This window comes from Prionailurus bengalensis, chromosome A2 (genome assembly GCF_016509475.1).
Source record: "Prionailurus bengalensis isolate Pbe53 chromosome A2, Fcat_Pben_1.1_paternal_pri, whole genome shotgun sequence".
Classification (NCBI taxonomy): Eukaryota; Metazoa; Chordata; class Mammalia; order Carnivora; family Felidae; genus Prionailurus; species Prionailurus bengalensis.
Genome location: NC_057348.1, coordinates 64,618,040 through 64,643,447, shown reverse-complemented (window position 1 = coordinate 64,643,447; position 25,408 = coordinate 64,618,040). Strand labels below are relative to the sequence as shown.

At 52.7% G+C, this 25,408-nt stretch overlaps 1 protein-coding gene across 5 annotated transcripts in view; it reads left to right on the top strand.

Moving 5' to 3' along the window:
* The window catches only part of GRB10 (growth factor receptor bound protein 10), a 185,064-nt gene that overhangs the window by 385 nt on the left and 159,271 nt on the right, over positions 1–25,408 (top strand). Inside the window, exon 1 of one of the 5 annotated variants that reach the window (XM_043588460.1) lies at positions 318–768. The exons of 3 other annotated variants lie outside the window; for them this stretch is intronic. The gene's annotated coding sequence lies outside the window, so the exon portion shown is untranslated. Of the gene's footprint in view, positions 1–317; positions 769–25,408 lie in introns of those variants that run through there. One more of the 5 variants, XM_043588461.1, reaches the window with a different exon arrangement.

The window sequence follows — 25,408 nt, the reverse complement described above, 5'->3', positions numbered from 1 at the left end:
GCCTCGGGGCCGGGGGGCTGCGGCGCGCGGCGGGGAGCCGGGAGCCGGGGGGCGGGGAGCGGGAGCGGCGGGGCGCGGGGCTCCGCGCGCGGCGATCCCGGCCCGGGAGTCGAGGGGCCGGGCGGCGCCTTCCCGAGCCCTACTGCCCGACGCCGGGCGCCCGCGGGCCGGGGCCGGGCCCTGAGCGCCGAGGCCGCGCTCCCGAGCCGCCCCGAGGGTGGGCGCCGGCCGCCCTTGCAGCCCCCCGTGCGTCCGCGGCCGTGGGGCCCTGCCCTCTCCAGCCGGAGCGCCGCCCGGCCGCGGGATCCTGGCTTTTTTTTTTTTTTTTTTTGGTTCTGTTAGTGGCCCCGTTACCCGCCGCTGGGGCCTAACACCAAGTTGTGGGCTCGCGGATCTGCCGTCCGCCAGCCGTGGAAACGCGATAAGAGCCAGACGGTTCGCAGAAGGAAATTTCTGATGCAACTCTCCGCCTTCGCTGGTCGCCTCTCCAAACGCCTGCCTTGCGACTGCCCTGCAGCCTGTGCGTTATGGAAATGAGGGTATTCTCGACTTTTGATGGGGTTCGTCTTTTCCGGGCGGTGGAAGGAACGCCAACTTTGTGCCATTCGCCCCTGACCGGAACGGTGGCCAGGGTAGGGGAGCCGCGGGGGACGTGGACCCGCTCCCGGAGCTTGGCGACGCGTCGGGAAAGATCGCGTGCCTGCAAACGTTGTATCCACTTTCATTGAAGAGATGCAAAGAAAAAAGGCCCCAAAACAAGTAGCGCTCGTGAGTAAATACGCGTTATTGCACAACTTTCTCTGTGCTGCTGTTTACGAGGCCAGGCCCGGAACACTTTGTTTCCGAAAATGCTGATTCAGCCGTTTGGAGCCCCCGACTTTTCAGAAATGGTGCTCTCTTTAACGTTTCGCTCAGTTTTACTCAGAACACATGTTGGTGAGCGCAGCAACAGGCGTTGGCTAGAGTTTACAGCACAAAGCTGCTCGTTTCTCACCGGGGTTGACCTAGTGTCTCCCTCTCTTTCTTTCCCAGAGGAAAAATAGGTAAAATCGAGGTTTCTGCAGAGGAGGAAGTTTTCCCCTACTCGGGGGATGGCGAGGTGTCTTTTAGGGGAGGATTTTATTAAGGGAAAGCCCCAAAACCAAATATGTGTTTCCAGGAATGATTCTGGATGACCGTTTTTTTTCCCTTCCTGTTAAAAATCTGAACTGTAGGATAACTGCACATAATAGTTGAGTTTTATTGGGAACACTTAAAAGAGAAGGGCCACGCAGGCCAATCCCCAGATTACAGGGAGGGAATTTGAGGACAGATGGACTTACACACCCAGCAAGTGGCTCCTGTAACTGAGAGGTGTCGCCACTGATACTCCCTGAGCAGTTCACGGTGCAAGAGGCTCGCAAAGAACCTTATTGCTTTAATCCCCTTCAGCCCCATGATCCCTGTTTTACTGGTAGGGAAACTGAGGCTCAGGAGGTTAATCGGCAGGCCTGCGGTCACATGACCGGCAAATGACAGAGCTGTCACCAGAGCCTAAGCTTTGGATTTTGTTTTTAGCCCTGTGTATCTTGTGCTGCTGCCCAAGTCCATTGTTCCTGAAAGTGAAACGGCCCCCGGGGGAGGCTTCTGCTGCCGGCCTCACGCACCTGGAGAAGGGAGAGGAGGCTCTGTGACCATTCTGGTCGCTTCCAACCTTCCAGATTTCTGTCTGATTGCCAGGCCGTTGTCATTTTGTGCACTTCGTTTTATCCTCCAAATGCAGTTATTTGGGGGAGGAAACTTGGATGTCGTGAGTTTGACACGGCCGTTGTGTTTCGTGTCATTAAAACAGCGTTCTAATAAAAGCCTTGTATCCCTGAAGTCATCTGTTGACTCTCGCCTGTGGTCTTTACCACTTTGGGGGCGGTGCTGGGCTGGGCAGAATGCCTTTCCTTTGTGAATCAGGAACCCAGAGCCGGGAGGCTTCTCGCCAGCTATTTGTCTAGAGAGTTATTGGTGGTGGCCGTCGGGATCGGAACCCAGGGCCAGTCTGGGAGGCCAGTCAGCCTCCAGCTGGAGAGAGCTGGAGTCCAAATCTAGGAGCTAGCATGAAACTTTGACTTTGACCGGGTGGCGGGTCTGAGACTTTATAACACACGGAAACCACAGTCCTGCCTGAACAGAGACCAGCCCCATCAGAGCTGTGAACGTTCTGGGTTGGTGTAGCTGGTAAAGCTGGTAAAGCGTAATGCCTTGAAGGTGGCATTGTTTCAGGAACCGATTCGCTTGGAGTTCTGTCCCTTTCTCAAACCGGTAGGAGGGTGACAGGGTGTTCTTGAGCCGGTGTCTGGGGTGAGCTGGGTTCCTGTCAGCACTGGGAGCTGAGGGGGCATCTGCTCGGTTCAGGGGGGCAGTGTGTTAAGCAAGGGCTCCTGGGGAGAGAGTATTTGCCGTGTCTTTCATTTAGGTCGCCACCACGTTCAGAATTGAAATAGGACTTTTGCTGCCTAGTGAAGGTTTTCTTCTTTAACCTGTCCTTGTTTTTTGCTTAATGGTAGAACCATGGGAAATCAAGGAAGGAATTGAGACAGTTAAGCTCCTTGGTGGGCGAGGCTGGCAGACGGGCACTTGGGGGATCTGGCAACCTTCTAGAAGGTCTGCATGCTAATGGGTGTATAACAGATCTCATCCGTTCAGGCACCTGCTGGCATTGGGTTGGTATTAGAGTCATAGCTGCACGCTTCTGGGGAGCTGTCTGTGCTCCCCCTCTTTCTGCCTCTGGCAGGGACACCTCGCCTCCACTGTCCTCTCCGGCTTTGAGGAACTTCTGAACTTCTCTCCACGGAACAGGCTTTGTCCCTGCTCCTGGGGATCACAGAGCCTGATACCTGGAAGGATGTGAAAGTGGGGAAGCGTGAAACCTTTCTAGAAAGGCTCTTCTGTAATGATAGGAAGAAAAATGGCAGGACGGTCCTTTGAGACGGTAACTGAGAAAGCCGCGGCCCAGGGTTGTGGAATGTCCTCGGACAGGCAGAGAGGAGCGGTCCTGACTTTCTGCCTTTGGGGTTCACCGACTCTGAGGGGATCTCCCCTTTATGCCTCTGCCGTGGCAGAGATGGTCCGGACGCAGAGGGAAGCTTCCTCGCTGGTCCTGTGTGTGGTTTTGCCCGTTTGTGAAGGCAGCATGTCGAGGTGGAAATAGGATGCCCGCCCAGAATGCTGGGCATGAAGTTGGTGCATTGCGACTGGATGCCACTGGGGACGCTGGAATATCATTCCCATTTTTCAACCATTAAATTTATATGTGGGTTTGGGGGTTGCGGGTTTCCCTCGATGGTTGAGATCCTTGATTTGAGCATTGACTTGGGTTGGACCCACCAGAGTGGCCGGTGTGTTTTGGCATCCCCTGTGGGACAGGGTGCCGGGGAGGTGTTCTGCTCCCTTCTTGCTCTGTGCAGAGTAGCGGCCCGTACCGATGTTTGCACGAGGCCGGCTGCCTCAGTTTGCCCGCTGGGTCTGCCCCTTCCTAACGTGGCGAGCCTGAGTCACCACCAAGCTCATCGGTGAAATGAGACTCAAAGATGTGTTCACCTGCATAGAGCTGGGGAAAGGGAGGAGGCTGGTGGCATTGTGTGACCCGCCGTGTAGCGCGTGACGCTTAGCGAGAGTCCAGACACCCTGCTTCCGTGCACGCTCAGCCTTGGCTTTGAGCCGCTCTTGTGCTTGATTATCCTGCTTTCTATTAATCCACGGCATCTGCTAGAGAGAGGGCTCTGCCGCTCAGAGAGGCGCCTGCCCGCGCTTCGCGCGTTTTCGCTGCACTAGACCTTGGCAAGTTGACCGTGACCCGCGTTGAGCACAGACCCTGTGAGAATCCTGTTCTTGCCTGGCTGTAGCCACCACAGGTGGGGTTCGAAGAGGAAAGCGGGGTGGTGTGACATAGACGGTTTCTGGTGGCAGAGCATTCGACTCCGACGACGGTGACCAGCAGGCATCGACGTACTGGTTCCCTGCAGGGAAGACTGCGGAGCCGCGGAGGCCCCGGCGGGCTGCGGCGCTGTGTGCAGGGAGACCCCTGGTCTCGGGCACGTGGAGCCAGGTGGCGTCTGTTTTCAGATCCTTGAGGGGGGTGGGTGTCTGGAGTCCACAGAGACTTAGTCCAGCTGAGACAAGTGCGTGTGCACCGTAGGTCCTGATGGGCTGACCGTGAGCCTGGGAAGGAGGTCTGCACACTGTCCAAGGGCTGTGCTGGTGGCCAGCCCTGCCTCTCCCTGAGTCCTGCCTGGGTTTCCTTGCTTCCTTTTCTTCCTTCCTTTTCTCTTTCTTTTCTTTTTTCTTTTCTTTTCTTTTCTTTTCTTTTCTTTTCTTTTCTTTTCTTTTCTTTCTTTTCTTTCTCTCTTTCTTTTTTCTTTCTTTCTTTTCTTTCTTTCTTTCTTTCTTTCTTTCTTTCTTTCTTTCTTTCTCTTTCTTTCTTTCTTCCTTTTTCTATTTTTAATGTTTATTTTGTTTTTGAGAGAGAGCACGTGAGCTTGCAGGGGAGGGGCAGAGAGGGGGAGACACAGAATCCGAAGCGGGCTCCAGGCTCCAAGCTGTCAGCACAGAGCCCTACACGAGGCTGGAACTCACGAACCGTGAGATCACGACCTGAGCTTAGTCAGAGGCTTAACCGACTGAGCCCCCCAGGTGCCCCATGTCCCCCGTTTCTCATACGATTCTTTGATTTCTCTGCTAGGAAGGTGAGAAGCTGGCTTTCTGTCCCATCCCTGTCCTGCCCCTGTACTTCTTGTCCCCCCGTTGCCTCTGCTGGCGAGATCGGCCGATCTCGTCACCCACTGCTGATGCTATTGGGTCAGCCCCTCAATGCTCCTGGTGCCCGGCCCTGTAGCGCACTGCGGTCCCTTCCACTGCCGGGACGTGGCGCTTTCTCTGGGCGAGCTTCTGCGTCTGCTTGGTGGTTTATGTATTTCGCGCCCCCCACCCCGATCTTCTCCGTCAGCCTTGGGCGGGGGGGGGGGGGGGGGGCTTGCCCTTCTCTTGGATCCCTTGTCTCTCCTTTTCCTCGTCTCTTCCCGCAGCAGGACGGAGAACATTCTGTCTTCGCTCCGGAGACGCAGTTGCTTGCAAATTTCTTGAGACCTGGTGTGTCTGCACACATCCTTATTCTACTCTCGCGGGTCCGTGTGTCCAGGAGAGACTCCTAAAGTGGCGGTTTTCCCTCACGTGTGTCAAGGCTGCTGCTGTGTGTAGACAGAACGCAGTTGAGAATGAAGCTGGTCTGGTTCTTGATGCTTCGTCTGAAACCTGCTCCGTAGTTTTCTTTTTTTTTCTTTTTCGTTTTCTCACGTCTTGAAGCTTGTAGGATATTCTCTTTGAATCTTTGTTTGGAAATCCCTTGGAGAAGTGCCCTGACGCTGCATCCGTCGTGCGGGGTACATCGGGGGTCTCTACAGGCTGAACGTTTTTGAAGGAATCCTTTAGTTTGTCTTCTTCCGTCTTATTTGCTTGTTAGCCTACGGGATGGGTTCTCCGTTTACTTTTTAGCTCCTGTTTTCTGTCTGTTCTGTTCCGGGTTGTGCAGGGTGTTAGCCTTTCTAACCCTTTCTGTTGGGTTGTAAATTTCTGTCTTCATTTTTTAATCCCCGAGGACCTCTTTTCTGATTCTTTTCTTTCAGTAAACTTTTAAAAAAATATTTATTTATATGAAAAAAATTTGTTTTTGATATTTATTATTTGTTTTTAAGAGGGAGACAGAGAGCAAACGGGGGACGGACAGAGAGAGAGGGAGACACAGAATCCGAAGCAGGCTCCAGGCTCTGAGCTGTCAGCACAGAGCCCGACGTGGGGCTCGAACTCATGGAGTGTGAGATCATGACCTGAGCTGAAGTCGGACCCTCAACTGACTGAGCCACCCAGGTGCCCCTATTTATTTTTGAGAGAGAGTGTGAGCACAGGAAACACAGAGGGGGGGCGATGCAGAGGATCCTAAGGGGGCTCTGCACTGACAGCCCAATGGGGGGCTTGAACTTACGAACCTCGATATCAGGACCTGAGCCGAAGTCGGATGCTTAACTGACTGAGCCCCACCCCTCCCCCCCCCAGGCGCCCCTCAATTAAACTAAGATTTTAGAGCAGTTTTAGACGCGGGGCGTTTGTTATGTCATTGAACCTGTAGCAACACTCTGTCATTGCTGAAAATGATTACTTTTATTTTAATGGCATAATATCCTTATTTCATAGATGGCTCTATTTGTTAAATTTTGGGAGGGGGTATATTCATTTCTGTTTTTTTTCTCTTTTTCCAATATTGTTTATTTTCTCCAATTTTTATATTATTTAAAAGTTTTCTACACCTTTGGGCCTGACTTAGGCAAACAGCAGAGCCCGTGGCAGGGAAGGGCTCACAGGGATGTTTTATTTGGGTTTCTAAGCCTGGGGAAGCAGGGGTGAGGCAGGGAGGGAGGCAGTAACCAGGGGACTGGCCTCTGCAGTAATTGAGAGATACTGATGGATGGCTCCAGATTGTGACTGTCCCCAGACAGTCTTGGGGCCGGGGAGGGGAGGAGGGGGACTCCTTTTCCCTTCTGTATCCACCTGCCAGGCCGTGTGTGCAGGCCTGTGGGTGCTGGGTGCAGACCACTCGGGCAGGCCTTCCTCGACCACCCATGGGCCTATGCCCAGGCGGTCACCCCAGCAGTGGCCGGACAGAGGCCGAGACGGGTGAGGCTGGGGTGGTGTCTGACTCACTCCACGTGGCCCCCATCTTTCAGGTTCAAGGCTTTGCTTAGACTTCCGGGCCCTTCGAGGACGGCTGTCTGGCTGCCCCGATGTCCGGGAGCCCCTGGTGCCGTGTCCTAGGTCTCTTCTCCTCGGCCGGCTGGACTGTGTGCAGACACCTCTTGATCGCGGGCCCTGGGGACATCCGCAGCCCTGCGTCACCTGCACCTGGCCCACCTGCGCTCAGCCTGGTCCCAGAGATGACCCCCCACCCCCACCCCCCTCAGCTGCTTCAGAAAGCAGACTGCTCTTGCGGTGCTAAGAGCAGGGCGTTCGCCCGGCTGATGGCTTTGGGGGAGGACGCGGGTCCTTCGACTTGAGTGAATTCTCTTGTTTCAACCCCGCCTCTCCTACGCTGCCAGGGGTAAATGGTGGCTCTCCTTCCTGACACTTGCTGGGCTGGCGAGATGTCAGCCTTTGTCTCCACTCTCTGGCCTGGCGTCTGGCTCCTTTGCATCTTTGAGTCAACTTCCCCTCGTCCACCGGCTTTCCGGCTTTTATGCCTCTTAAAAGATCCCCTTCCTGTTGTCGCAGCACAGCCGAGTGTGGGCTCCGTGGGTCATTTGGCGCAGGCCTGGCTTTTCTGGATTCTTTGCCTGCCGCTGCGCTGGTTTCCCTCTTGCTCTCCCACACGCGCCTGTAGCTGGGAGCACTGGGCTTTTTTATGGGGGGGGGCGTGGCAGGGGAAGGCCCTTTGGTCCTGGGAATCGCTGTTCTTTCCCGGGAGGCTGCAGGGCGGGTGTGATCCAAGCCGAGGCGTTCACGGTCAGGGCCGAGGGCAGAGGGCAGGGTGGACGGGACCCCTGAGCCTCCCTCGGGAGGCGGACTGCAGAGGTGGGTTGGAGTCACCGCAGACAGCAGCTGGGCGTTGTCAGGTCTGGGAGGCAAGGGGGGCCAGTGACTCGCTCTGTCACCTTGGGGAAGTCCCTCTGCCTGCACCTTGACTTCTCCTGGAATTTCGGGGTTGACCTCTGTGCCTCGGTTTACCCTGTAGCATCTCCACCACAGGGACGCCCGGTATTGGCGTTCACATTCGGCTGGAGTGTGCTTCCCCTTGGCACACAGGCCAGGCGGTTCAGGATCTGCCAGGACGGTGACGGGGACTCACGGCAGTTCATTTTGGGTCGAACACTCTGCTTTTGGTCTGCTTTCATGGGGTCGACTTTACTCTTTTGTTTTTATTAAAAACACTTTTTAAAAATATGTATTTATTTTTGAGAGGGGGGGAGAGAGAGAGAGAATCCCAACCAGGCTCCACGCCGCCAGCATGGAGCCCGACGTGGGGCTCGAACCCACGAACGGGAGATCGTGACCTGAGCCAAAGTCAGAAGCTCAACCGACTGAGCCCCCCAGGCGCCCCTTTGGGGTTGAAATGTCGGAAGCATGTGGTCCTGGTCACTTTAGAGCCTCTCTGCCCCACTGCGTCCTCCAGGTTGGAGGACCCATGACCCCCCACTCGTTCTGGGGAGCACTTTGTCATTCTCTGCGTGTCTGAACACAGCGCCTCGCTGGGCTCCCGGCTCCCTACTCCCTTTTATACGCACGTGAGCATGGTAGTGTCTGAGCGTCAGAGTTCGCTTCGAGGTTGACCGCTCTTACTGCCGTGAGCGAGGTCATGTGTGGCGTGCTTGCCGGCTCTGTGGCCTCGTGCCACAGAGTCACTTATCTCCGGGCCACGTTGTTTCCCCTTTGTTCATTTCGGGGCTGTGTGTGCGCATTGTGTCTCTGGTGACTGATGCTCCCTCCGGAGCACTTGTTAGCCTCTGGCTTCAAGAGGTGGCTTCTTTCCCTTCCTGGCGGTTCTTGCTCTGACATTTTGGGGACGGGTGTGCGTGACCCTGGAAACCCAGAACTGGCTGTCCCTGGTGTTCACGCAGGCCCCCAGAGGTGGAAAGAGTGGACGCCCATCACGTGTCCGGCTCATGGGCCCGGGGTTCCACCAGCCCAGTGCTGTGCCTGGTTTCCCAGGTGGATGGGGAGAACTTTGTTTCCACGAGTAGCCAGTGTGTGTCCTGGGCCATCAGAGCGCAGGTGGCTTGCGGGGGAGGCCCGGGCACAGTAGAGGGGACAGGGGCTTCTTTTCGATTGCCACGAGAACCAGGGGTTGGAGGGTGGGCTTGGGCAACAGAGGTGCTCGCTGAAACCTTGGGGTGTGACCCGGTCCCTGGGGTTTGGTCTGGCTGTGCGCCCCCCTTTCCTCCAAAGTGCCGTCCCCTTGAAACTGAGGAGTGTGGGGTCAGGGCCGTGCTATAGGGTCCTCGGGGCACATGTGGAGTGACAAGAGTGGGTCTCATTGTACATATTTTGGAGGCAGGGCAATGTCCTCCCCTTGCCAGGATGGCTCCCCCACTTTCTCCGTGTCAGAGCATGTCAGGCTGTGTCGTGGGGTGCCCACGATCCCAGGATCTGGTGTTCTGCACCCAAGTTCCATGGTGGGGGCAGAGCTGTGTGGCCTGCACCCCAGCTGGTCTCCTGCTCTGTGCACTGTGCGGCCTGCCCCAGTTCTGTCTCCCACGCTGCGTACTGTGCGGCCTGCCCCGAGTTCTGTCTCCCACCCTGTGCCACTACGGATGTGGACTCACTGGGGCCCAGTGCTGCAGTGACCCTGTGGTCTTCACCTGCATGTTGGCCAGGCATGGCCCGGCCCCGGGTGATCAGAAAAGATGCCAGTGGTCAGCTCTCTGTTCTCGCTGTGCGCTTTGGTGGCCTGGGGGTGCCGAGTGGCTGTGTGGTCTTAGAAGCGCCGTCCCCAGCCAGCCCGGTCTCCTGCTGCCCAGTGGGAGTCCGGGAACCCACAGCCCCTGGGTCTCAGCTGGCGGGTGATGTTATGTAACCGTTTCTAACTTAAATTGTTTAATATGTAACAAGTAATAACCGTACCCAGATAAGCCGTCCGCTATCTCTTGGCCAAGCGGTAGGCAGGGGGGCGTGGGTGCCAGCTGGAGAAGTGGACAGATAAGGGTTTGCCCCGGGGAAACTGGCCCTTTTTCTCTGCTAAGGACAGATACCGAGGCCTGCCTGGACTCTGCTTAAACCCCACCGACACGTACGGTCTGGTAGCAAAACCGCAGGTCAACACACGTTGTGACGTTGTGTCCTTCTGTCCAAACCCGCCTCCTCCACCGACGAGGGGAGAGCACGACACGCTGGGGAGATGGCACAGCTTGAATTAGTTCAGCACATGGCTGCAAACGCAGGTGGCGCTTCCTGGCCCTCTCTCTGAGAAGCACAGTCAGGTCACCTGTCCCCCACGTTGATTGCCCCTCTCATCACCTGCCATCTGCTGGGTGGGCGGGGGGGATGGCAGGAGTCCCTGCCAGGGTGTCGACAAGAGACGCCCACACACAGCAGCTATTGTCTGGGGAGGCTGCCGTGTGCGCGGCCGGGCCCCTCATTCCCCAGCCTAGCGAGGATGAAGTGGGCGCCTACCCTCACGGTTCCCCATAAGCGCGAGAGGTGGCCGGCGACCGCGGGGTCTGGCCTGTGCTGAACCTGAGTCTGGTTACAAGTAACTGAGGGACCAGGCACTGCCTTCAGTCCCACAGTGTGTCTCTGCTCCTTTACGTCCCGTGTCATTTGCTGGGTGGTCCCCCCCCAGGTGTCACCCAGGAGTGTTGGGTGGGGCTAGAGGGTAGGCCTTGGGAGAAGGACTTGGTTTTTCCTCTCCTCTGACACTCTGGGGCACAAGGGGGGTGAAGACCCACAGAGGAACGCTTAGTTCAGGTTTGGGGTGCAAGGCGGCCACACGGGGAAGCACGGTTTTCACCGTAGGGGTTGTTAGTGCGCCGCTGGCTTGGGGGCCCTCGCTGCGCGCCCTGTGCCCGGAACCCCCGAAATGGATGGAGCTCAGGGCCTTGGAGGGTGGAGGCGGGGTGGGGTGGGGTGTGTGCTAACCGCTGCAGGGCGCGGCCCACGGGAGGTACAGTGATTTCACTGTTGCTTTGACAGGGGTGGGAGGGACCCCAGGAGGAGGGAATATAAGCGTGCATGACGCCTCGGCATTCTCGAAGGCTTCCTGGCACCCACTGGCGTCACTTAAGTTCCACCCAGAGCTGCGTGTCCGAACTTTTCAGAGAACATCACATCTTTTGGATTTTGGCGTTTGGTGACATTTTTTGCTACTGTCCAGATTCACTGATGCTTGACCCTGATGGTCCCGCAGAAGCCGGGCAGCCTCTTGGGGTGTGGACTTGGGCCATGGTCAGAGTGTCTTAGGAAATCCGCGCGGACTGGAACAGGTGTACCTTCCTCTCAGACGGCAGGTGATGCTTTGAGATGCCCGGGTGGAGGACTGATGTTAGGAGAAACCAGGGGTTCTCAGGCGGTGACCTCTGCACCTCCTGTTTCAGGGTCCCCGCCCCTCTGTGCATGCCCCCAGGTCTTGCTCCGATGCGGGAGACCTGGCTTGCAGAGCTGCGGTCTGGGGTCTCCCACCTTTGGGAAGCAGCCAGGTGACTCATACGGGGACACAGCTGGAGAAGTGGTGCGTGGTGCAGAAGTCCCCGCCGTTCAGGATCTGTGTTCCAGGCTTCGGACCCCCAGTTGGGTCAGGAACTTGGCAGCTCCCACCTGCCAGAATTCTTGCCTGATCAGAAGGTCAAGGGCAGAGCGAGGGGTGGCGTTGGGGTAGTCTGAGCCCTGTGGGCCCCGGGGTAGGGGGGGCTGGGAGAGGATGTGAGAAGGGGCTGTTGTGTGGCTGTTCTTGTTTCTGTGTAGGCTCCAGGGCTCCACCAGCCCCGCCCAGCGCCCACAGTTAACACGGCCACACATCAGATCCAAAATTGGTGTGATGTGCCCATATTTACTCCTGTTTCATAGAATTCACTGGGGTTGGTGTCCTAACCCATCCCACCCATCCCAAACCTTACAAGTCCCTGAACTCTTTCTACGAAGGCTTATTCTGATCAATTCAGGGAGAACATTCTCCTTCCCTCCTCCCGTGGGGCGTGGGCTTTGGTGGAGGCTGAATTAGAGGGACAGGAAATTGCTGAGTAGGGGGCCTAGGGGGCCAGCGGGTGTGTGCTGTATCCGCTTGCTTCTTCCTCCCCTTTCTTTCCCTGTCTCCTTGGGCAGGGAGTCCAGGCTCTCCAGAACCTTCCTGGTCTGTGGGGCATTGCCTGCAGGCACGTGGAAGAGGGTCAGAGCCGAGCTCCAGATGCTCCCGGCTCAAGTCTGATGTCAGGGAGGGAGGACGGCCCTAAGTGCACGGATGGGACCTTTAGGTCATCGACGATGAACTTGTTTCTCCTCTCAGTTAACTTCTGTGCGGAAGCGGTACTGGGGCCTGGGCTCCCACGATTTGCTTTCCCTGAGGACAGCTGGAAGCTCTCAGCGCTTGGGCAGCACTTAAGCAGGAGAAGGGTCTCTCCAGGGGTGTTCTGGACGGTTCAGCAGGTGTTTGAGGAGCTGGCGTGACTCCTCAGTCCATGGCTGCCCCGCTCACGTTCAAGATCATTGACGTCTGTGGAGGAAGGGACAACGAGCAGCGAGGGATGCATGGCTTGGCAACAAAGAAGCCACACCAGCGTATTTTTCACTTACCTTCCCGGAGGGAGCTGGCAAGTGTTTGTATTGACACAAGTTCAGTATTAACAGTGTCTGCAAACAGTCCTTAGACTTAAATGTGCCCATGAGTTGCCCAGGGATCTTGTTAAAATGCGGATTGTACCTCGGAAAGTCTGGGGTGCGGCTCCCAGGCAGGCCGTCCTCGTGCTGCCGCTCAGAGCCACACTTTGTGTGCTTAGCTCTTAATATGTGTGTGCCGTCTTTTCTTTGGTTTCTTCTCTAAAATTAACGCTGTAAGGGCTATTATTACTAATGCTGTTACTTAATCAGGAATTTTGCCAGAACTTTTTCAGTGACGTGCCCTGCATTGTTGTACGTGGCGTTCTTTTCTTTTCTTTTTTTTTTAAGTTTATTTATTCTGAGGGAGAGAGGGAGAGAGAGAGAGAGAACAAGTTGGGGAGGGGCAGAGAGAAGGAAAGAGAGAATCCCAAGTAGGCTCCGAGCCATCCCTGCAGGGTCCCGCGTGGGGCCGGAACTCACCCCCAGTGAGATCATGACCTGAGCTGAGATCAAGAGTTGGGACGCTTCACTGACTGTGCCTCCCAGGGAGCCCACTTGTAAGTGGCATTCTTAAACGTGCCCCTACTTTATTCCAATTTTTCATATTGGCACAGAGTCCTATGTTGACATTTACTTGGGTCCCCGTAGCTTTTACTCGGTGGTTTTTCTTTTGTTTACGATGAGAGAAAACTGAAAAGGTGGAACCCTTTTGAATCTTGCACGGTCCAGATGCCCTACCTGTCTGCATCATAGGACGGCACGGTCCGTGTCCCATCGAGCTTGGAAACCCCAGGACCCCAAGCAGCACAGAGAGACGCTGCTGAAGTCCCCAGGAGGTCGCCTGTCCTCTGCCAGCCTGAGCTCTGCATCCCCTGGGAGGTGGGCTGGGCTCTCGTTCCCCGTTAGCGGAGGTGATGTGAAAGCCACTCAGGTCTTACTCCTCTGGGAGTCTCTGTTCTGTGAGGCCGCACGGTGTGACCAGCTCTTCTTTGTTCTACCTTTTGAAAACTTTCACCAGCAAGAGCTTTCCTGGGATAATGGCCCCTTTGGAATTCTTGTATTCTCGCCTACCCTCATTGCCCAGCACTGATGGACGGACAGTGACGGAGCCCATGGGGCTTTGGATGCCATTCCTTGGTCGGCCTTTATCAAGCGTGTCCTGCGCTCAAGGGGATGTTGGACAGCTTAGTGCTTTCCCAAGGGCCCGCAGATGCCACAGAGCTAATATTCCTCGGCCAGATGGGCTGGGAAATGTCGGGGTAGATAAACCTTGTTTCTTGTGGCAGAACTTGCAAGAGGAGGATAAATTATGGTGGTTCCAAATTTTAGGGCTGACTTTGTCACAGGGCTGGTCCTTCAGAGAGTCCTCTCCTCCCTTTGTAAAAATATTTTTTTAATTTTAATTTTTTATTTTTGACAATCTTTTTTATTATTTAATATGCATATTTTTGTTGTTTATTTACTTATTTGGAGAGAGAGAGGCAGATGGAGAGGGAGACGGAGAATCCCAAGCGGGCTCCACACTGTCTGCGTGGAGTCTGATGCTGGGCTCGAACCCAAAAATCGTGAGATCGTGACTTGAACCGATACCGAGGGTAGGATGCTTAACTGACTGAGCCACCCAGGTGCCCCGAGTCCTCCCTTTTTTGAAAAAAAAAAACCAGCTTTATATAGATATAATTCACAATGCCGTACGATTTACCCAATTGAATTCGAAGGGTACGCATCAGTTATAATTAGTAGGTTCACAGATATGTGCGTGTGTACGTGTGTAGACACATATATATCATACTCAGTTACTGTATTCACTCGTGTGCACAACCACCACCAGTATACTTGAGAACAACTCGGCAGTTCACAAGGAAACCCTGTGCCCTCTGGTTATTACTCCGTCGCCCCACCCACCCCTAGACAACCTCTAACTTTTTTCCCGTCTATATCTATTTCTATGAATGGGTTCACATGCTATGGGGTTTTTGTGCCTGGCTTCTTTCATTTAGTATGAAGTTTTTAAGACTTGCCTGTATTGTGGCAGAGTTCTTCCTGTTTATGGCTGAACAATGTTCTGTTGCACGTACACACCATCTTTGGTTTATCCATTCAACTGTGGATGGGTATTCGGTTCTTTTTACATTTTGACTATTGTGAGTAGTGCTTTTCCAAACATGGGTGTACAAGTACCTGTTTGAGTCCCTGCTTTCAAATTTGTTTCGTATATACCTGGATGTAGAATTGCGGGATTTTACGGTAATCCCATTTTTAGTGTTTCTGAGGAACTGTCAGACTTTTCCATCACGGCTGCACCATTTTGCATTCCCATCAGCAGAGGACAAAGTATTCCATTTCCTCCACATTGTTATTAATACTCGATATTTTCTGATTCTATAAAAAAATAATAACTTTCCTAATAGGTGTGAAGTGGTATCTCATTGTGGTTTCTGTTTGCATTTTGTTGTTGAGTTGTAGGAGCTCTTTATATATTTTGGTTATTAATCCGTTATCAGGTATATGATTTGCAACTATTTTGTCCCTTTCTGTGGGTTATCATTTTGCTCCTTTGTCCTTAGATGCACAGTTTTTAATTTTGGTGAAGTTCAGTGTATCTATTTTATTCTTTTGTTTCCTTTTCTTTCAGTGTCCTAAGACATTGTTCCTATCCACATCCAGTGTTGTGAGGATGTTCTCTGTTTTCTCCAAGAGTTGCATAGTTTTAGATCTTACATTTAGGACTATGATCCACTTTGAATTAACTTTTGTTTATGAGGTACAAGTTTCTTTCTTTCTTTTGTATGTGCATATCCAGCTTTCCCAGAGTGATTTGTTAAAAAGACTGTCCTTCCCCACTCAATGGTCTTAGCACCCTTGTTAAAAATCAACCACCATATATGCAAGCATTGGTTTTTAGGCGCTCTGTCTTATTCCATTGGTCTGTGTGTCTGTCCTCACGCCGGATCACACTGTTTTGATTCCTGTAGCTTTGTGGTAAGATTGAGATCAGGAAGTATGAGTGCTCCAACTTTGATCTTTTTCAGTATTTTGGCTTTTTGGGGTACCTTGAGAAGAGAATCCATATGAATTTTAGGCACCTTTTTATATTTCTGCAAAAAATGTTGGTGGGGTTTTGACGGGGCCTGCATTATTTTGTTTTTGTTTTTTTCTTTAAATGTTTTTATTTATTTTTGAGAGAGAGAGACCGAGCATGAGTGGGGGAGGAGCAGAGAGAGAGGGAGACCCAGAATCCGAAGCAGGCTCCAGGCTCTGAGCTGTCAGCACAGAACCCGATGCAGGGCTCAAACTCACGGACCGTGATACCATGACCTGAGCTGAAGCCAGACACTTAACCGACTGAGCCACCCATGCACCCCTGGAATTATTTTAATTTCATTTTTGGGTTGTTCTCTGCGTATGGAAAAACAACTGATTTCCACATGTTGATTTTATATTTTATAACCTCGATGAATTTATTTATTCATTCTAATAGTTGTGTGTGTGTGTGTGTGTGTGTGTGTGTGTGTGTCTGCAATCTTTAGAGTTTTCTGCATATAAAGTCACATCATCTGGGAATACAGATAACTTGAGTTTTTCCTTTCCAGTTTGGATACCATAGGGTGGAGCCCTCATGAATGGGATTAGTGCTTTTGTGAAAGAGATCCCACAGAGCTCTCTAGGTCCTTCTGGCCTGTGAAGACACAACGAGAAGTCTGTGACTGTGATCGTGACCATGACCGGGAATGGAGCCCTCACTCGATGTGGCTGGTTCCCTGCTCTTGGACTCCCAGCTCCCAGAACTCTGAGCGGTACATTTCTGTTGTATATAAACTGTCCAGCCTGTGATACTTTGTCCCCGTAGCCTGAACAGACCAAGACCCCTTCTGTTTCCTAGTCTGTTGAGTGTCTTTATCATGACAGGGTATTGAATTTTGTCAAGTGCTTTTTCTTCATCAAGTGAGACAATCTTGTTTTCTTCTCCTTTATTCTATTAAAGTGGTGGATTCTGTTGATTGATTTTTGTGCATTGGCCTATCTTTGCATTTCTGGAATAAATCCCACTTGGTCAGGTGTGTTATCCTTCTAATATGCTGCTGAATTCGATTTGTTCGTATTTTGTGGAGGAATTTTGGGTCAACGTTCATCAGCGATGTTGCTGTACGGATTCCTTGGAATGTGTTTGGCCTCGGTGTTAGGGTGATGCTGGCGAGAGTGAGTGGGGACGTGTTCCCTCCTTCAGTCTTCTGGAATAGTTTGAGAAGGGTTTTGTTTAAATTTTTTTTTTTTTTTAACATTTATTTATTTTTGAGACAGAGACAGAGCATGAACAGGGGACGGGTAGAGAGAGAGGGAGACAGAATCCGAAGCAGGCTCCAGGCCCTGAACTGGTCAGCACAGAGCCCGACGCGGGGCTCAAACCCATGAACCGTGAGATCGTGACCTGAGCCGACGTCCGATGCCCAACCAACTGAGCCACCCAGGCGCCCCAGCCCCGCTGGTTTTTAAAGGATGTGTTAGTTCCCACGTATTTTTGAATTTTCGAGTTTCCACTTCTGTGGATTTCTATTTTCATCCTGTTGTGATTACGACAGATGTACTTTTATGACTTCAGTCTTGGTTGGGCTCATTTTGTGGCCCGACACGTTAGGTTTATTCTGGAGGATGTTCCGTGTGCACGTGAGAACCACATGTGTCCTGCTGTGCTTGAGTGGAGCGTCACGCGGAGGTCTGTGGCGTCCAGTGGGTCGACAGTGTTGGCTGTGCCCTGTTCTTGATCTGGTTCCGTCCTTACTGAAAGTGGACTATTAGAGTCTCCACCTGTTATTGTAGAACTTTCTCTCTCCCTTCATTGCTGCCCTGGTTAACCTGGTACACTTTAGAGCTCTGATTTTTTTTTTTTATTTAAAAACAATTTTTTTTAATGTTTGTTTTTGAGAGAGAGAGAGAGAGAGAGAGAGAGAGCATGAGTGCACGCGCGTGCAGGGGAGGGGCAGAGAGAGAGAGGGAGACACAGAATCCGAAGCAGGCTCCAGGCTCTGAGCTGTCAGCATAGAGCCCAACTCGGGGCTCAAACTCACAAACCATGAGATCATGACCTGAGCTGAAGTTGGAGGCTTAACCAACTGAGCCACCCAGGCACCCTGTGTACATAGGTTTTTAATCGTTACATCTTTTCAGTGAATTGATCCTATTCTCAATATAGAGTATCCTCTTTTGTCTAACACTTTCCACTTCAAGTACATTTTGGCTGGTGGTGGTATAGCCATCCCAACTCGTCTCTTTGTCACTGTTAATGGAAAATAATCGTTTTCTATCTTTTCACTTTGAACCCGATTGTGTCTTTTGCTCCAAAGGGAGTCCCTCGGACACAGCATATTGTTGGCTGATGTGTCTTTATTTTTCTGCGTGTTGTCAGCCTCTGCCTTTTTGAGAGTTTAATTTATTTGCATTTAGTTACCAAGACTGGCCATTTTGCCAGTCTCTGTGTGTGTTTTTTGGGAGGGGGGTATATACATCTTGCAGCTTTTTGTCCTGCGTTTCTCTAGAATGCCCTTTGTTTCTCGTTACTAATGCTTTAGAGAACACTGCTTAGGTGTGAACGTTTGTGGAGTAAGTTATATTTAGAAGAACCTTTTACAAAACACTGAAACTTGAATTGGTTGTGACGGTGCTCTTGATGGCGTAGTCTCGTGGTTGCTATGCGGAAGGAGTGGAGAGGTGTGTGCATTTTCTTGCACGACTCCAGAAACTGCTTGGACAAGACAGTGACAGCGTGCTGCCTAGTGCTGAGCTTACTGGGGTTGCCTTTGACCGTCAGGACGATCTCGCAAGCGAGGGAGAGAGTCTCCCTTCTGTAGATGGGAACTGGGAACCCTCCAGGTCACAGGCCTCGTTCAGGGTCAAGTGGGCACAAGAGGGAGGGTTACTGACACCTGTACTCACTCACGGATCTTCCTTTGTTCCGCTCAGTGCTGGGGAGAAGGGACGTGTTCCCACCAAAGACCCACCAGCTTGAACAAATGGGGACATGTATGATAAGAGGCAGGACCCCATCCAAGCATGTTGATTCTTTGCTCTCAGCATTTTCTTTTCTTTTCTTAAAGTTGATTTGTTTAGTTTGAGAAAGAGTGCTAACAGGGGAGGGGCAGAGAGAGAGAGAGAGAGAAGAGAGAATCCCAAGCAGGCTCTGCTCTGTCTGTGTGGAGTGTGATGCTGGGCTCGATCTCCCAAACCGTGAAGTCATGACCTGAGCCGAAATCAAGTGTCAGACACTTAACTGACTGAGCCACTCGGGCACCCCTCCACATTTTATTTTATTTTATTTTATTTTATTTTATTTTATTTTATTTTATTTAAAAAAAAATTTTTTTTTAACGTTTATTTATTTTTGAGACAGAGACAGAGCATGAACAGGGGAGGGGCAGAGAGAGAGGGAGACACAGAATCTGAAATGGGCTCCAGGCTCTGAGCTGTCAGCACAGAGCGTGACGCGGGGCTCGAACTTACGGACTGTGAGATCATGACCTGAGCCGAAGTTGGATGCTTAACCGACTGAGCCACCCAGGCGCCCCTGCATTTTAAATATTAAAGGAAAATGAGTAACTTCATTTCACAGTGCCTGGCACATAGTAGGTCTTCAAAAGACATTTAATTTCTTTTCCCTGGGGGAGTTTTTCAGGAAAGATCCTGGGTTCTTAGCAGTCCAGAGGCTCTTGGATTCAGAATGGTCGAGAGGCTGCGAAGTTTGGGAACACGGGTAATGCTACTTTGCCCTGGGGTATCCGTTCACCTTTGTTCCCAGGTGTGGGGGCCGCCTTGTGGTTTTGAGTGTTGCAGCCGAGACCTTGGGTTTTGAGTGGCCTTCCGGAGGCGGGCAACGGAGTTTCCCTCTCACACACGCCTCTCACAGTCATACTCCTTTTTTATTTCTCAGAATGTTCGAGGTCATTGGATGGTTCTCTCTGTCCATCACACCATCTCACGGAGGCTCTGTTATCTCTAATACCAAGTTTCAGGGCACCCACGGGCCACGTGAATTCCTTTGAGTTTTTAAATGCCTCTCAGGGTCCATTTTGGCTTGCAGAGGTGAGGACAGAAAGTTTCCTGCACCGGCTTCTTTCCTTTAGCTGCGTGCCGTCGCGGGTCCTTCCGGATAGAAATAACAGGCCTTATGAAGGTCCTTGCCCCATTTAGAAGAGTCAATCTCACGTACTCAGGTCAGAGATAGATCCTCTTTCCCCTTAAGCGTGTGCTCAGTCCCGGGTAATCCTGCAGCGGGTGAGCCTGGGGGCACTGTCTGGAAGCTCTGGAGCCTGGGAGACACAGTCCCTTCCTGTCCTCTACAGCGTGTCCCCACCTCAGGCCACGGGCTCTGGCCTCCCACGTTGGACAGTTAAAAATTTTTTTTTTAAACCTTTATTTATTTTTGAGAGAGAGAGAGAGAGAGAGAGAGAGAGAGAGAGAGAGAGAGACAGGGTGTGAATACAGGAAGGGCAGAGAGAGAGGGAGACACAGAATCTGAAGCAGGCTCCAGGCTCTGAGCTGTCAGCAGAGGGCCCGACACGGGGCTCGAACTCACAAACTGTGAGATGATGAAGTCAGAGGCTCAACCAACTGAGCTACCCAGGTGCCCCCTCGCCTTTTTAAAATTTTTTTAAAAAATCTTTATTTTTGAGAGAGAGAGTGTGAACAGGGGAAGAGCAGAGAGAGAGGGAGACTCACGTTGGATAGTTTAGACAAGCAGCCAGGACCGACGTCACTGAGAATGTGTCGGGGGAGATCAGTCCCTGGGCGCTGAGGGCACGGTGGAGGTCAGGCCCTGGCTTCTCATGGGAGATGGTGGGGTTCAGGCATCTGCAGGGCCAGGAGCCCCGGGGAGGCTGTCTGTCCTGCAGCTCCCTGCAGATAGGTAGAAAACTGGAAATACAGGACATGTGACATTGCCCCTCTGACTCTTTCCCGGCTCATCCAGGAGGCAGGGAAGAACCTTCGGAATGACTTCCAGCCGGGCATCTTGCCAGAATCCTGCAGGGAGCACGGTTGAGCAGATACTTTTCACAGGGAGCACGGTTGAGCAGATACTTTTCAAAGGTGACGACCCCCGGGCTCCCTCCTCAGATCTGCCCCCTGGAAGGGGATACCCTCCTTTATTTACATGGCTTCAGGTTAACAGTCTGAAACTCAGAAAATCTTTCCTGAATGATGAAGTCTCTAAGGAGTCTGGCTCCCCAGGAGCTGAGGCTTTCCATGCAGAGCATCAGAGATAGCAGGAGGTCCCCATGCGGACTGTCCCCGGTGTACATTCAAGTCCTGGGTGCCCAGTGAAGCCGCTGTCCCCGGGAGGGACGACCCCAGGGCTGGTGGAGCTTAGGGGCTCTGGTTCTCACACATTTGCTCCCAGGACCCGCCGGACAGCCTTAGAAGTGACCAGCGACCTCCAAGAGTGCGTGTTTTGTGATACTTGCCGCTTTAGAAATGAAGACAGATTGACAAACTATTTATTCCTCCGTGGAAAGGAGAATCAACCTGTTCTATGTGCACAGAAGGACTACCTCTTAAGAAAAAAAATAGCCGTGTGTGGAAGAGAGTGACTTCGTTTTACATTTTGTAAATCCCGTGAAGATCTGGCTTAGTCGAAGGCTGCTGGGTTCTCGACCCTGTGTCTGCAGCCAGCCCTGTGTCAGCGCGGCCTCCAGGGGACCCCGGTGTGCCCTCAGAAGTGCATGGCGGCTCAGCCCAGCCTGAGTCACCGAACCGTGTGGGGCGGTTTGGTGACTGTGCCCCCCTCCCTTTTTTTTGTGGAGCCTGTACTGTGCACCTGCTGCCACTGGGTACCCAGATATGCAGGGCAGAGGTTCTGGCCACAGTCCTGTTTCCCCACGGGGAAGTCAAGTGTCTGCAGAGGAATCAGAGACCGGTGTCACTCCCCCTGCCCCCCCTAGAGCACTTGAGAACAAGAGTGAGACCAGCACTTTAAAAAAAATAATTAATTTTAATTTACTTTTAAATTTTTTAAATGTTTGTTTTTGAGAAAGAGAGCGCGCGCGCGAGAGAGAGACAGAGAGACAGAGAGACAGCACGAATAGAGGAGGGGCAGAGAGAGAGGGAGAAACAGAACACGAAGCAGGCTCCAGGCTCCGAGCTGTCAGCACAGAGCCCGATGCGGGGCTCGAACCCACAAACTGCGAGATCATGACCTGAGTGGAAGGTCGGACGCTCAACTGACTGAACCACCCAGGCACCCCTGTTGTGTTTTGTCTTGTTTTTTTTTTAAGTTTATTTTGAAAGAGACAGAGACAGTGCAAGTTTGGGAAGGACAGAGAGAGAGAGAAAGAGAGAGAGAGAGAGAGAGAATGAATGAACCCCAAGCAGGCTCTGCACTGTCAGCACAGAGTCCAACACAGGGCTCGAACTCCCAAAACCGTGAGATCATGACCTGAGCTGAAATCAAGAGTCAGACGCTTAACTGACTGAGCCGCCCAGGTGCCCCGAGACCAGCACTTTGTGGCTGAGGCTCCGAAAGTGAGCTGATAGGGGCAAGGAGCAGAGTGGTGTTTCTCCTCTGTGCTGTGGACCAGCACAGCCTCAGCCGGCACTCAGACCCCAGAGCCTCGGAGTCGGCGCGGGCGAAGGCAGCCAGCGGCTGACTGTGCGGTGGGACAGACGATAAGCCGACGGTGAGGCGGTCTTGGCCGTGTGACCCGTTTTTCTCTGCCAGGTTACACTTCTTATTCACAGCGCTTCTGATGCCAAATGTGTGGTTTGCCCTTCCTGACCCCAGTGCCCCAGCTCCCCAGACTGGGTGTCCTGCAGTTCCTCAAAGTTCAGACACCGTCCCCCTGGAGTTACGTCAGACCCTGCGGGTTAGAGGGCTGCACAAGAAAGAGGCCCCCCCTTCAGAGGCCAGCTGAAGATGCCCAGGACCCCCGTACGTCTGACCCTATAGGTCTGAATCAGGGGTGTGATTCTCTTCTAGGTTTGATGGTTTGCTAGAACGGTTCACAGAATTTGGGAAGGCCCTTTACTTACACTTGTAGGTTTATTGTAAAGGCTACAACTCAGGAACAGCCAGATGGAGGAGACACATAGAGCAGGGTACAGGGGAGGGACCCCGTGGGGCTCCCGTGCCCTCCGTGGGCGTGCCACCCTCCCAGCCCCCCAGAGGGCTCACCTACCTGGAAGTTCTCTGAACCCCGCCCTTTACAGCTGTGTGTGGGCGTTCCATTAGGTAGACACGGTTGATCAACTCATTGGCCACTTGTGATTAGTTCTGCCTCTAGCTCCTCTTCCTTCCCCAGAGCTCATGAAGGTGGGGGCCACTGAAAGTTTCATGTTCTAACCATGCTTGGTCTTTCAGGTGACCAGCTCCCACCCTCAGAGGTATCACGGGATCCCAGCCACCTGCTCCATTAGTGTACGAGACACCCATCACTCTGGAGGTTTCAGAGTGCCAGGAACTAGACAAAGGCCAAATATTTATTTGTTATATCACGCAGGTGGTGCATGGTGAGCCATAGAGCGGATCCAGGGGTTGGGAACCAGCTTGGGAAGAGTGAAGGAGAGTCAAGGGATGTGAGGAATACGTGGTCTCTGTTGGCGAAGAGAAAGTGTTCCAGTCACTGACGTGGGTGGCTTTGGTCAAGATGAAGGACCGATTCCTCCTTGGGTCTCTAGGTCCGCTTTCTTCCCGGGAGGCCTCTTATGTGGTGTGGTGGCTCCCACCTTTTTCTGCGCATTTGGCATCACAATCGTGGAAGGAAATGGAATCATAAAATGATTTAGATTAACTTCAGGAATTTTGACGGGAGACCATTTGAAGTCAGCCTGTTGTGACTGTTTTAATAGCTCAGATCACCAGGAGGAGGAATAAGGGAATGTTGGTGTGGGTTTTAGGGTGGAGCTGAGGTCTGGATTAGCTTTGCAAGGGAAGACCCCGCCTTGTCACCAACACTCTGTTCCTGTGAGGAACACTGGGGACTTTGGGGTGCACTCACCTGAGCTCAGAGGTGGGCTTGGTGTAGCATTTTTGCTGGGGATACCAGGTCCCCCAGGGGCCCCTGCTCATCGGAATGTGTGTGGGGCTCTCCGTTTCCCTTTGCCTCTGGTCCAGGAGGCTAACTTTCCCAGGGGGAGGACGTGCTTTTGGTCAATGATGTGTGAATAGCTGGGATTCCTTAGAGAAGCTAGCAGTTGTTTAGGGCTGTCCCCACGGGGATTATCAACAGCTGGGCGTCCCCCGCCAGGCACCTGAGAACAAGTTCTTTTGGGACGTGTTTCAGCATGCGTGTGCAGGGTTTGTGGAACTCATAAAAGCAGCGATTGGCCACGCATGTCACACGCTGGTTTTCTTCCCGTGGGTTTCCTTACGGGGTCTCAACCAAGGTGTGTCACGTCACACTCCTGCGTCTCGAACCTCTTGCCCAAAGAAACGAGGCTGGGGACCATATTCCAGATGGCTCTGCAGTTGACAGTGCTAACTAGGACAGAGGACACAGCAAGCACTCGGTGGATGTTTGTGGAGTGAATTAATGAGAAAGTCATGACTTTCGGGACGAAGGTAAACGTGTAACGTGTTGTTAAAGAAGGTCACACGAGCCGTCCAGGGCCTGCCGTGAACTGCTGGGCTTATGAGAGCCTTAGCACAGTGTCCCGAGGAAAATGGCCAAGTGTTGCTCCGTGTTCTGTCTGTCACCGTGCAGCCATCTGTAAGTGGGCCGGGTGATGGGAAGGTGGCCTGTCCAAGAGCGTCTCTGATGCAGGTGCTTTGTCTGATGTCTGGAAAGCAGAGCACCTCTCCACCTAAATAGCTCTGACTCCCGACCCGGACATAAGGAGCCGGTGGGCGCCTGAGGCCTCCTTGCACAGGTCAGCGGCCTGAGGTTCAGGGAGCATCACGGGGTCCCTGCCCAGCTTGCTCCCACTTGCTCGGCTGGTGTCCCGGGGTGGAACAGCGTCACTGGGAGGCATACTCGGGCTCCTGGCACGTGACAAGGGAGTGGACGGGGAAGGACAGAAAGATACAGTGCATGTCAGAAGGTCAGCTCTGTGCTGGTCACCCCCTCCCGTGGGTCACATCCGTGAACAGGAGACAACCGTCAAAATGGGCTCACTGGGAGGTGGAATCTAAGAGATGCGCCTTGAAAGGATCATGTCGGAACCATTCTTCAGGCCCTAAGTGATGCTGAGCTTGGCCGCAGGGTCCGCGACAGGGGTCGGCTCCTGGGGGCTGCCACCTGTGACTCCCGGGTCAGACCAGTGGGTGTGCAGCCGGCTCCATGTGCCTGACTGGAACATTCTGCCTTCCGGGGAGAGTCCCCGAGCCCGTGAGTCCTGAGCTGGTGACCATGTGGCCAGAGGAGGTCCTGTTCAGGGAGGAGCGTGACACTGTTAGGTCTTGAATTCCTGCCCCGAAGGACCACTTTTCCTTACGTATATTTGTAATACCCCCCACCTAGAACCCACGGTCATTACATACTGCATCTGTTGAGCGATACAGAGAAGGAGACGTGATTGTCTTTCACCTACTATGTGCTGAAGGTGGGGGAATATTGGACTTTGGGGTGTGCCCCATGATTGGGCTGTTCTGGAGTGGTGATAAGCTTCGAACAAGACTGACTCTGTTTCCTACAGATTTCTCCTGTGAAGAGGGGTGGAATCTTTTTTTTTTTTTTTTAAGTGTATTTATTTTGAGAGAGAGAGAGAGAGAGTGGGATGTGGGAGATGCAGAGAGAGAGGGAGAGAAAGAATCCCAAGCAGGTTCCACGCTGTCTTTGCAAAGCCTGACGAGGGTTTGAACTCATGAACCGTGAGATCATGACCTGAGCTGAAACCAAGAGTCAGTTGCTTAACCTTCTGAGCCACCCAGGTGCCCCAGGAGAAGTGGAGTCCTAACGTGCCACCACTGGTCCCTCCCTCAAAATTATTGCTGTAGGAGCAATTACATAGTGTGTTTTCTCCACAACTAATAGCAACTTTTACTTTCTTCTTCTTTTTTTTTTTTTGTTTTAATTTTTTAAGGTTTATTTTTGAGAGAGAGAGAGAGGGAGGGAGAGAGGGAGACAGAACATGAGGGGAGGGACAGAGAGAGAAGGAGACACAGAAT